Source organism: Schistocerca americana, chromosome 1 (genome assembly GCF_021461395.2).
Source record: "Schistocerca americana isolate TAMUIC-IGC-003095 chromosome 1, iqSchAmer2.1, whole genome shotgun sequence".
NCBI lineage: Eukaryota > Metazoa > Arthropoda > Insecta > Orthoptera > Acrididae > Schistocerca > Schistocerca americana.
In genome coordinates this window covers 726,132,713-726,144,239 of record NC_060119.1, presented here as the reverse complement: position 1 = coordinate 726,144,239, position 11,527 = coordinate 726,132,713, and the positions used below count along the sequence as shown (strand labels likewise).

Sequence of the window (11,527 nt, the reverse complement as noted above, 5' to 3'; positions counted from 1 at the left end):
CACACAATCCTGCATGACGGCCTGAAAATGCGAGAAGTGTCATCCAGGTGGGTGCCACGAATGCTGACGGATGACCACATGGCTCCCCGTGTGGTATGTTGCCAAGCAATGCTGACGCGCAACGACAGCTTGAATGGGACTTTCTTTTCGTCGGTTGTGACAATGGATGAGACGTGGATGCCATTTTTCACTCTAGAAACAAAGCGCCAGTCAGCTCAATGGAAGCACACAGATTCACCGCCACCAAAAAAATTTCGCGTAGCCGCCAGTGCTGAAAAAATGATGGTGTCCATGTTTTGGAACAGCGAGGGCGTAATCCTTACCCATTGCGTCCCAAAGGGCACTACAGTAACAGGTGCATCCTACGAAAATGTTTTGAAGAACAAATTCCTTCCTACACTGCAACAAAAACGTCCGAGAAGGGCTGCGCGTGTGCAGTTTCACCAAGACAACGCACCCGCACATCGAGCTAACGTTACGCAACAGTTTCTTCGTGATAACAACTTTGAAGTGAATCCTCATGCTCCCTACTCACCTGACCTGACTCCTAGTGACTTTTGGCTTTTTCCAACAATGAAAGACACTCTCCGTGGCCGCACATTCACCAGCCGTGCTGCTATTGCCTCAGCGATTTTCCAGTGGTCAAAACAGACTCCTAAAGAAGCCTTCGCCGCTGCCATGGAATCATGGCGTCAGCGTTGTGAAAAATGTGTACGTCTGCAGGGCGATTACGTCGAGAAGTAACGCCAGTTTCATCGATTTCGGGTGAGTAGTTAATTAGAAAAAAAATCGGAGGCCTTAGAACTTGAATGCACCTCGTAGTTGGAGTTTGGCATTGGTCTGAGCTATACCTTCTGGAGCGAGGAGGCTCTCCAGGAAGACGTAGTTTCACTGAGCCTCGGGTATGCCGTTCCAAATCCCACACAGCATGGCAAAATTCCATAGGCACTAAATGGAAAAGTATTGCGACGTTAGGAAGAATTAAAGTGCCGATACGTCAGGAGCCATAGCTGTGGTTGTATGTGTGCTCTATGCCTCGCCATCTCGCCGCTCGCCAACCGCAGCATCGATACAAGCAGATTGAAACTTTAAGTACTGTATTCGTATGGACCATAGAGTGAACTGTTCAATAATAACCTAAATTTTACTAGAACTTTCCCCTCATTTAATTATCCTCACATCTAACCTAGACAGGGTCCTTTCCAAATGTTGTGCAATCCGAGTGTCCCGAAATGAAAAATTAAACATGGGTTGGTTCAAATGGCTCTGAGCACTATGGGACTCAACTGCTGAGGTCATTAGTCCCCTAGAACTTAGAACTAGTTAAACCTAACTAACCTAAGGATATCACAAGCATCCATGCCCGAGGCAGGATTCGAACCTGCGACCGTAGCGGTCTTGCGGTTCCAGACTGCAGCGCCTTTAACCGCACGGCCACTTTGGCCGGCTGAAAATTACATTTTGTGTTAATAATAATTACTTGCAGACCTAGCTATGTTAGAATGGTGTTTAAAGAACTGTTTTGTTAATGAACCAGTAAATGAATAACGAAGGTCTAACGAAGTTGAAAGATAACTATAATATTGATATAGTAATGAAGTTTAATTATTTCGAGACAGATATAAAGGTATTTAAATGAGAAGTAAATAAGATAAAAAGAGTAGTAACTCATATACTGGAAATCTTGAATGCATGATAATTTCAGTAAAATTTTTTTAATATAGTGATCATAACAGTTTCAGGGTCGTTTCATGTCAGTACAGAACGTGAAACTATCAGTTCAATAGATTTTCTGGTTCTAAAATTCTACTATATTATGCAGTGTTATTACGTGTTGTTTTGCATGAATATACACCAACTTGTACAGGGAAGAAACTCAGTTAATGCCTAATTAGGCTGGCGACCGTATTATTATTAAATTGGTAGCATCTTCAGTGTTGCTTTTGGTCCATCCTGACTTGAAGTTGCATTTTGAACTTACTTGACGAATCATTTTCATTACAGAGTGGGTGTAAGTCTCATTTGCCACCATTCAGGTACACGCGGTCAATATCTATGTGAAAATCCTGTCTCGTAAGGTGAACCCCGCTCACTTACCATAGTACAGGCTTTAATGAGTACTGTGTGCCCCACGCGCACGTTACAAGTCTATCAGCTGTTTGGTATAACCTGTGTTCGACTTGTATACAATTGTGTGTTCTATGTGTGACTAAGAGTGCCATCTACCTGTGCTCATTAGCAGCAAACATCTCCATACCACAGTCAGCAGAGGACTTCCAGCGTACATTATGTCCACCAAGCCAATGGAAAATCTGTTTCGGTACCGTCCTTGAGACGAATGAAGATGTATGAGAAGTACTCCAGTCCCCTACCACATCTCTGACATAAATCGGGTCTTCGGTTTCATAAGAACAGTGCTTCTAGTGACTGGAGTTTGTAAGATACTACATTCCCTGTGTATACATTTGCTTGACAGGTGTTGTGTGTATGGAAGAGGCTGTGTTCTGTTCACAGGATTAGTGCATCATGACATATAATTTCACATGTCAAACACAGCTGCCATGCATTCCTCTATTTCCTCATAAGATGTCGTAGTTTCATTCACTTTCTATTGCTGATGATCAGTTTATGGGATTGGTGCCAGGGTAGCACAATTTCTGAACCATAATCAGATGAAAATTGTGAGCGCTATACACTACCAAAAAGCTATATAGTGCCATATATGACAAAGAATATATGTTTTCTTCTTTGGTGTAGAAGATAGTAGTTTTACTATCTTCAAGTTTCTCACCATAGTGAGTGGGACAGAAAACTTGCACAGTGAATGTATGACAGGTGTTGGAAATATATTTGCTGCATTTGGGTATTAACAGCATTGCATTCCATGTGACTAATGTATCAAAAACCACACTGCTTTAGCATTATAGCATGTTCAAGTGCAGAATTGTGAGGCCTTAGGAGTGTATGTTTATGTTCTACAATCATTTCTCTCTTTCCAAAATCTTCCTGGTATGGAATCCAAACACTACAACAATGTTATAGAATAGATAGCACAAGTGGTTAACGTAAAATGTTTCGAACTCCTTCTGGCTGGAGCTCTGTCATACATAAACTATACATTTCTTCTTTTTCTTAATCGTCTGTTATATCACCACAACACTCTCAAATGTGTCAGGCTGTATCTGATATACATCAATAAAGGGGGCCAATCTCCTCAGCATGCACGCATCTAGAGATATTGTGTGTAACAGGATGAGTGATGTGAGTAAGATTGGTACAGAAAAGTCTTCACGGGATGGTAATTATCGGATTGGAAAGACAAAGGCGATCTATATCACAGGCATCGGTTGGTTGTGCAAGTTTGGAACACATGTTATGATCTTCCTGAAAAAATATCTTAGTGTACTGATTACGTGGAACTAAGAGCGTTCTGTTCCTTAGCGAGATATCGAATGTAGTGGGTATTGTGCACTCCCACTTCTGGTCCATTCCAAGTTAAATCTGAAGCAATCTTGCAAAGAAGGGGATGATTAAAGACAGAGGACCAGCTACAAGATGCATCGAGAGATCATCTAGACGTTTTCTCAGGAATGACAAATGCGAGAATACTTTGTGATGCCCATACACATGGGGAGAGATGGCCAATCGTAATAAAATCTTACCGAATTGCTAAAGTATTTTGTCTAATGAATGTAGTCTTTGCACCTCCTCTCTGCTGACGGCTATTTCCTACACTAAGAAATAATATTTTTCGTTATGTGGTGTACGCAGTGTAACAGGGTTTGTGAAGTGTCGACTTGTATATAGCCCTCACAGACCCGTCGTAGCAATGATACAAAAATTGAGAATCGTGCTGCAATGTCATTGGCTGATAGCATCATGAGATCGTCACAATGAGATGATCTGTTGACATGACAAGTCATTGAGAGTGGTGGTTTGGAATTCGAGTAATTGCAAAAAATGCGTTTAAATTATGGGAAACTTGATGGGAAATACGTAAAACTGAAGTATACACGACAGAAATGTAGTTGGATGAGTATACTTAAATACTCGCCTAAATGTATGAAAATCATTCCATTCCTCCATACGTGCAATTGACAAGTGATGGTCCATACTGTCTATGCCATATAGGTTTCAGTCCTGCAGAATAGCCGTTGATCCACAAGCAGTTATGCATTTGTAAACCATAAAAATGAAAGACACAGTGTCCAAAGACTTGGCAGTCATGATGATGGCCACCTAGAACACCAAAAAAGCTGTCATGTACATCGTTCAGTACGCCATGACAACATCAATGGTCTTGGTCTCTTCAAAAATGGAAAACCAGGACATCTGCTATCCTGTGACTGTGCAATATGAGTTTATATGTAGAGGTCATCACCTTCGGAGAGCTATTTGGAGATGCTCCACAATGCTGCAAATTCTTCCGGTTACTATGTCTTCCACATTTTTGTCAATAAGAAACATTGCCTCTGTCTTTTACTTCAACCATCCTGTGAGTTGTGGGAGCAGCTAAATTTACACCATGTGATGTCCAGCTTTCTATCAGAGCTGATGGACAGAAGTGTGTTAATGCCTGTTTACCACTTGACATAGACCTCAAAGTCATGATAGAAAAACAAAATAAATGATGGTGTACAAAGCTGTAGTCTTACACTCCTTGAATGTGTTACAGCAGAAAAACTATGTATCAAGCTGTTTATGAAAGAACAACACAGGAACCCTCTCCTGTGGCTGATAGTCTGTGGGATATGGCCTTCCTACAGTACAGGTGACAGAACTTTACACAGGTCTGTGCAAGTTACTTTGATCACTGGTCACCTACTCCAATGGAACATACATATATATTTAGTAGGATCACCACATTTTCTCGACGTCAACATCCAGACGGTATTTGTTTTGATGTTAGAGAGAGAGAGGTGGTAATATGTTATTGAGTTCTCTACCACTTTGGCGAAGTGCTGAGAGAGAGAGAGAGAGAGACAGACACAGACACACACACACACACACACACACACACACACACACACACACACAGAGAGAGAGAGAGAGAGAGAGAGAGAGAGAGAGAGAGAGAGAGAGGGAGGGAGAGAGACCGAGAGAGAGAGACTGTGCAGTGAATGAAGTCTCTGACACCATAGTGTTATGCTTCTGTACTTCCACTCATACGTTAGTGCGCTATTTCTCTCCTTGTGATAGCTCTCTGCACAGTCGGAGATGGGTGGAGGACTAGACAGCCTTCTAACTAATGGAACAGTGCTGTCAGAACATGACAGGTTTTCGAGAGATTGAGCAGGCATTTGTGACTTGGCAGGGAACATCTCTTAATCATGGAAATCATGTGAATTCATATGCTATATATCGAATACTGGAAGATTCGTAAGAATACCTCAGGTAAACGATACTCTGACGGAAGAGGAGTTGAGAGGTGAGCTCTATACCGCACCTTGTGGGCAAATATATTACAACCTCGCACATATGTCATGAAAAGTGACTACAGTGAGAAAATTGGGAGCTGATACAAAGACTATTACCGGGAGACAGTGAGCAGCGGAAGTTCTGTATTTTGTTTTTCAGATAAATAAGAGACAACATCCTTTTGTGAGGTTTGTCTGCCTATAGATGGATGTAGTGACATCTTATTAGGTAGACTAATTTTACATTTACTTCTGTATGCTTACTTCACAAGCCATCATACGATTCATGGTGGAGGGTATGGTGTGGCACTACTGGTCATTTCCCTCCCTATCCCACCCACAAATAGGGCGAGGGTAAAAGATTGCTTATATGGCTCCTCATGTGCGCTAATTTCTCATATCTTATTTTCGTGGTCCTTATGTTACCGAAAGTAGAATCCTTCTGTGGCCAGCTTCAAATGTCTGTGCTCAATAGTGTTCCTCGGAAAGAACATCATCTTCCCTCCAAGGATTCCCATCTGAGCTATATGGCGAGTGCAATTCTACAGCTGGAAAAAAATCACTTAGCGTGCAAAGTGACTCTCATGGTCAGTTTGGCTATTCAGCCTATCAATTTGATATCAGTGACGTGCTGCTTGGTGGTTGGAAGCAAGTGTTACAGTACCGCAGATGTGATTCAGGTGTTGGAGAGGTAATCAGCCGCTTTTTCGTCGCAGAAGGATCTTTTAATGAAATTTAGATCTCTCACCTACAGAGTGAGAGATGACCTTAGTAATAAAATCAGCTATTTTACTGGATTTAGAATGTGATTTGTCGTATAAACCGGATATTTACAACTTCTCTGTGCTACGACCGTAATAGACTTTGTGTGCGATGAAGCATTTGGTTACTTTCAGAGAATTCGAAAGTGTGGAAACATCTTGTGACAGAGGCAGAGCACGCTCTTAGCAGTCCAACACAAGCTAGAAATGAGTTTAATATTGTAGCCCTGGGATGCAGGACGTAACAGATATTAAGTTGACTATAACAGATTATTTTACCTGATGAAAGAATACTTAGAAGGAATACAGTGTATGACCTACTATTACAGGATTTTCACAAAAAGTAACGATGTTTTAGCGATGTGAAAACAGGTGTATTCCCTGATTTCTTCTGCCTTCGAAAGTAACTCATATCAAAGTTAGTGATCTACATTTCACTTGAGAAATTATAAGTATATTGTCAACAACATCCCTATCTTGAATTAGGTAAGGTAGATTTTTGAAATGGAGGGGGGGGGGAGGTCTATGTCGGGGTTGAACTGGTTAGAACTGCTTTATGCATCCAACCTCAGCCTGCTTGCCAGTGGCCAACTGAAAGTGGAGGTTTAGCCTTGCTTGACTAGCAAGTACAAAGAAAGGATTCTGGCTACCTACTAGTCAGCTCTAATCGAGACTAGCAGAGTAACTAGAACAGAATTCCGGGAGAGCAGCAACATAAGCGGACATGTGTGTTGCATGAGAAGATTCCATATGATGGGTGTCTGTGCTGGACGATTATTCCACCTATGTAAATTAATTGGTTGACTTCTTGGTGACAGTCTCTCTGACCTCTGAGTATTCAGCAGGGCCAGCGTGTGGATGACAGGGATGGGCATGCAGCTGCTATTGCATGTGCTGGTCTCTCCCGACTGGCGCTCATGTAACAACTGGATGTCCATGCTGGCTGCACAGCCGTGAATCCTGACAGTCGTTGGTTGCTTCACTCCTTGCAAAGAGGGTGTGTGTGATGGGTAGGATTTTTTCGCCAGATATGTTTAGTGGAAACGTTGCAATGGAGGAGAGTGCTTGTGTTCTCAAATGTCAGTGCATACAAGCCCTCAGATGTATTTAACAATATGATCTATTTGTGGTGGAAATTTAATTCCTTGATTTGCATAATGTTTGGGTGTGATACTCAGGCGTTGAAAATATGTTTTATTACAAAGAAGCAGCACTATAAGCTGATTGTGAGTGTTTTAAGCAATCTATTTGACTGCTGTAAAGTGTTAAACAATTACTTCGATATGGTAGTGAAAATTGACTATTTCCCTTGTGTAATACCTTAACAATTAACCCCCAATATCATACCTTTTATTTTTTTCTCATTATTAATTTTGGTCAATGTTTTCTTTTTCTCATTAGTAATTAGAAATTTGTACACTGCCACACAATACAAAAAAGATAGGGTTTTAAAATTATCTTTGTAGCAAAAGAACAATGTCTGGGGGATATTCAACTTTTTTAACAGCTTCTGTTTCAATCTCGCTTGAGAGTGCATATGTTTTAGATCCCACACAAAAAGGATGTGTAATTTATACTCATGTGTCAACAATGTGTATAGCAAATGCTATGTGTGATAAAAATGCAGGAATATATATATATGAAGAGTTATCATAGATGCGAGAATATTTTTATTTCTGGTTCCCACACCAACAGGAAGTAGCTCCTTGAGAGGGAGAGGGAGAGGGAGGGGGAGGGAGAGCGGTAGGCAGATGCAGAAGCAGAGGCAGAGGTGGAGGCGGAAGCCAAATGGGAGGGGGAGGCAGAGGGGGAGGCGGAGGGGGAGGCAGAGAGGGAGGGGGAGACAGAGGGGGAGAAGGAGGGGGAGAGGGATGGCGAGCTGGATTCCGAGGCAGAGGGGGTGGAGGGGGAGGTGGAGGGGGAGGCGGATGGGGAGGGAGAGAGGGAGACAGAGGGGGAGGAGGAGACGGATTCTGAGGAGGAGGCAGAGAGGGTTGGAGGGGGAGGGGGAGGGGGAGGCAGATGGGGAGGGAGAGAGGGAGACAGAGAGGGAGGGGGAGACGGAGAGGGAGAGGGAGGGGGGAGAGGGAGAGAGAGGGAGCATGTGTTTCGCAGGAATTTCCGAGGTGTCAGTATCAAGCAGTTACTATCACCTGATGTCATGGGGAGGGGAGGAAGGGATTGGAGGAAGGAGGGGTGGAGACGTGTTCTCTGCCAGTGGTATTGGAACTAACTCAGTCAGTATCTGCATAGCAGGGTGAGCACATAGATAAGTTGCTTCCACAGACCTGGTATGGAAGGTAAGTGTTTGGCAGCAAAAGAGGGAGTGACTCTTGTATCAAAGGGGTGCTGGCAGCTGATGCTTTGTTCGGTGATTAAGTAACAGGTGACCAGAGGCTAGTACCAATGGTGGACTGACACTCCCGCCGTTGCAGCGTGCGATTCAAAGCACGTGGGGCCATTAGTGTGGCAGCAGTCTGTGCGTGGTGGATCCCAGCGGCTGGCACGCACTTCGCTAACAGGTTCAGAACGTTTTTTTCACCAGATATGTTTAGTACGATCTGGAACAGTATAATTACGTGTGGTGACTTGTGTTGACGTCCATTTCTTGATGGTATTCCTTGTGTGATTGGAAAGAGGTGCTCTTTCTACATATTTAATTACTGTTTTTTCGATGTACTTTACAAGAACTACATCTTCCAAAACAACAGACAATGATGAGGTTTTTCTGACAGATAAAGAGATCCAACCCCTGGGAATTGAATATTATAAATAATCAGTATATCCATTGCTATGTAATTGACGTTGATTTGAACTTTGTGTCATGAGATCCTTCCTCTCCAGCACACATGGAATCTTTTCTCACCAATTTCTTGGTGGGGGAGGGGAGGGGGAGTGTTGGAGCAGAGGGGAGGGGGCTGGGAGATTTCCCAGAGGGGGAGAGGTTAATTAATTTATCGATTTAATTAATTGGACAATTTGATATCAAAATTGTATTGGCAAGGGGGTAGGTCAAGGACTTCACATAGAGGTGGGGAAGGTGGAGGCGGAGGTGGAGGGAGAGGGATTGGAAAGGGGGATTCTCAGAAGGATGGCTTATCGCCAGGGGGTCATGAATCAATTAGCATAACCTTAGGTTAAGGGCAGATAGTCATAAGTCAATCACGTTCGCCCCTGAATGTATGCAACCCAAACTAATAAAGTTTGTCAGAAGCTGCTTTACCCTATTACTCTCTCATTTCCTTGTCAGATGATGTAGATGGCATATCTCCGCTTAAGTATTGTCGTTAAAATATACAAGTGCTCTCTGTAAATGTGCCATACACCTGTTCATACACACAAGCACCACTTGTTGTGGGCTCAGTTCGTTTAAATATTTGGACATGCATTAGCAGACAAATGTGCTGTTTGGGGACATATCCAGGGCTACCAAGATACATAGGAGTGGCTATTAAGAGGCACACTTCACTCGCTATCTGTGGCTTATTGCCCTTACCATGAGCCACTCCACATCCCACAATTTCACGGCTGTTTCATTCAGCAGAGAGATGAGTGCGTGTGCTTGATGGCACATTTTGGTGCACAGCATGCACTAAAAGCGACAGTGGCTTATTTTACGTGAGCTGGTGGTACTCAGCAGAATCATATATATGTCTCCTTCTGTCATCAGAATCCGGTGTGTTTTCTATCATGCTATCTGCTGTGTACATTATCAGTATGCCTAAAGGGCATACAGGGAACTGGAGCAGATGGGAAGACGGCTACTTTAATGACGCCATATCTACAGCTGTATCTTCCGCATACAGATCTCTGCAATAAGTGCAGCAAATTTGTTGGAAAGACGAAACTTATAGTGGTATAACGCATGCCGTATACATAATGTTTTAACAAAATACTAATTGCACCCTAGATAATTATAAATGGCTAACACATCAAGGAACTCTGCCAGCTTAACTAGGTACAGGTTTGCTGTACCCCAAGCTAGAAGCTGGGTCCAGTACATGCAGCCAGTGCTTGGGCACTTCGAACATCTGAACATGCTTCAACAACTGCCACTGGGTGAGACAGCTGCTTGGCTTACCAACAGTCAGTGGCGAGTCTACCAGGGCACCATTCTAAGAGGTGCCAAAGGCTGAGCACACGATCCACCACTACGGTAATTATCAATGTGCTCTCTTAGCTACTACATTTCTAGTTGCATTCTGCGTATAAACATGGGCAACAGTTCCATTTTATATGGTTGGCTGGCATTTAAACATTTCAGATTCACATATTTCACTGACTCCCCCTTTGAATTCAACTGAAATTAGCAACATTGTCAAGGATTTTGGGAATACTCGAGCTCAGAAATTAAATTATTTGCAAATATTCCTGTTGAATATTAAAACTGGACAACTAACTAGCTGTATGTTTTAGATTTGTGTGTGCAATGATAAATGGAGACTCTACAAATGTGTACTTACAGAAATGCCTAAACAAAATTAATATCCAAAACATTTGTAAATACTAGGGCTGGATTAGCTAAACATCACTCATAAATTAGGCCATAGGCCTATTTAAACTGGCCACTTGCTGTCTAGAAAGCAATATGAAGAGCTATGGTATCTATGATCTTAGGACAAGATGAAATCTGATGGTGTTGCTGCTTCTGTATTTAAGCAGCTTCTCATTTGGCCTCACAAGTGCTGGGTGGATCCCATACCAGACTTCCCAACCTCAGGAAAAAATCGGAGGAGGTATTGGGAACGAAACCCCAGGTCTTCCACACTGAAGGCAGTGATGATAACCATATTTTTATTGAAAATAGCACCATTTTTATGGGAAATGATTGATTCAAAATCTGTTCATTATAATTTCCATCTGACAAAGGAACATACAATTTAAAGGAAAGTAAAAAAATAAAAATTTACTGTTGAGAACATTCGAACCAGAGACTTATCTGTTACAAAACTATGGCGTTATCCTTTCTTTCTATTACAGCACTGTATTTCATTAGCAAACTATATAAAACAGAATATAATCAAACTAAGGTACCCTTCCTGTTGTAGTATGTCAGAATGTCGACCACACAAGAATATCATAAAATAAATGCTGTCTGGGCCAAACACTCTACAGTGGGGACTCACGTATGTCTATTAAGAATACAGTCTTGCTCAATTTTCCATTTCGAGATTCAGATCAGTGTCTAACAGAATCAACTTACCCGATACCACCCAGCAGCAGGGGGGAGGCAGGGGATCCTTGAATAAACTGTTTCAGTAATTACCTAAGGTTTGATGATATCTGGAAATGTACTGCAATGGAATGTGTGATTCCTGTAAGAAAGTCCAAAAGTCAAGCACATCTTTG

The 11,527-nt window shown here is 42.4% G+C and overlaps 1 pseudogene; it reads right to left on the bottom strand.

The window, feature by feature from the left end:
• Nucleotides 1-6,303: 6,303 nt before the first annotated feature.
• LOC124554730 lies at nt 6,304-6,483 on the bottom strand (annotated as a pseudogene).
• Between the last annotated feature and the right edge of the window lie 5,044 nt (nt 6,484-11,527).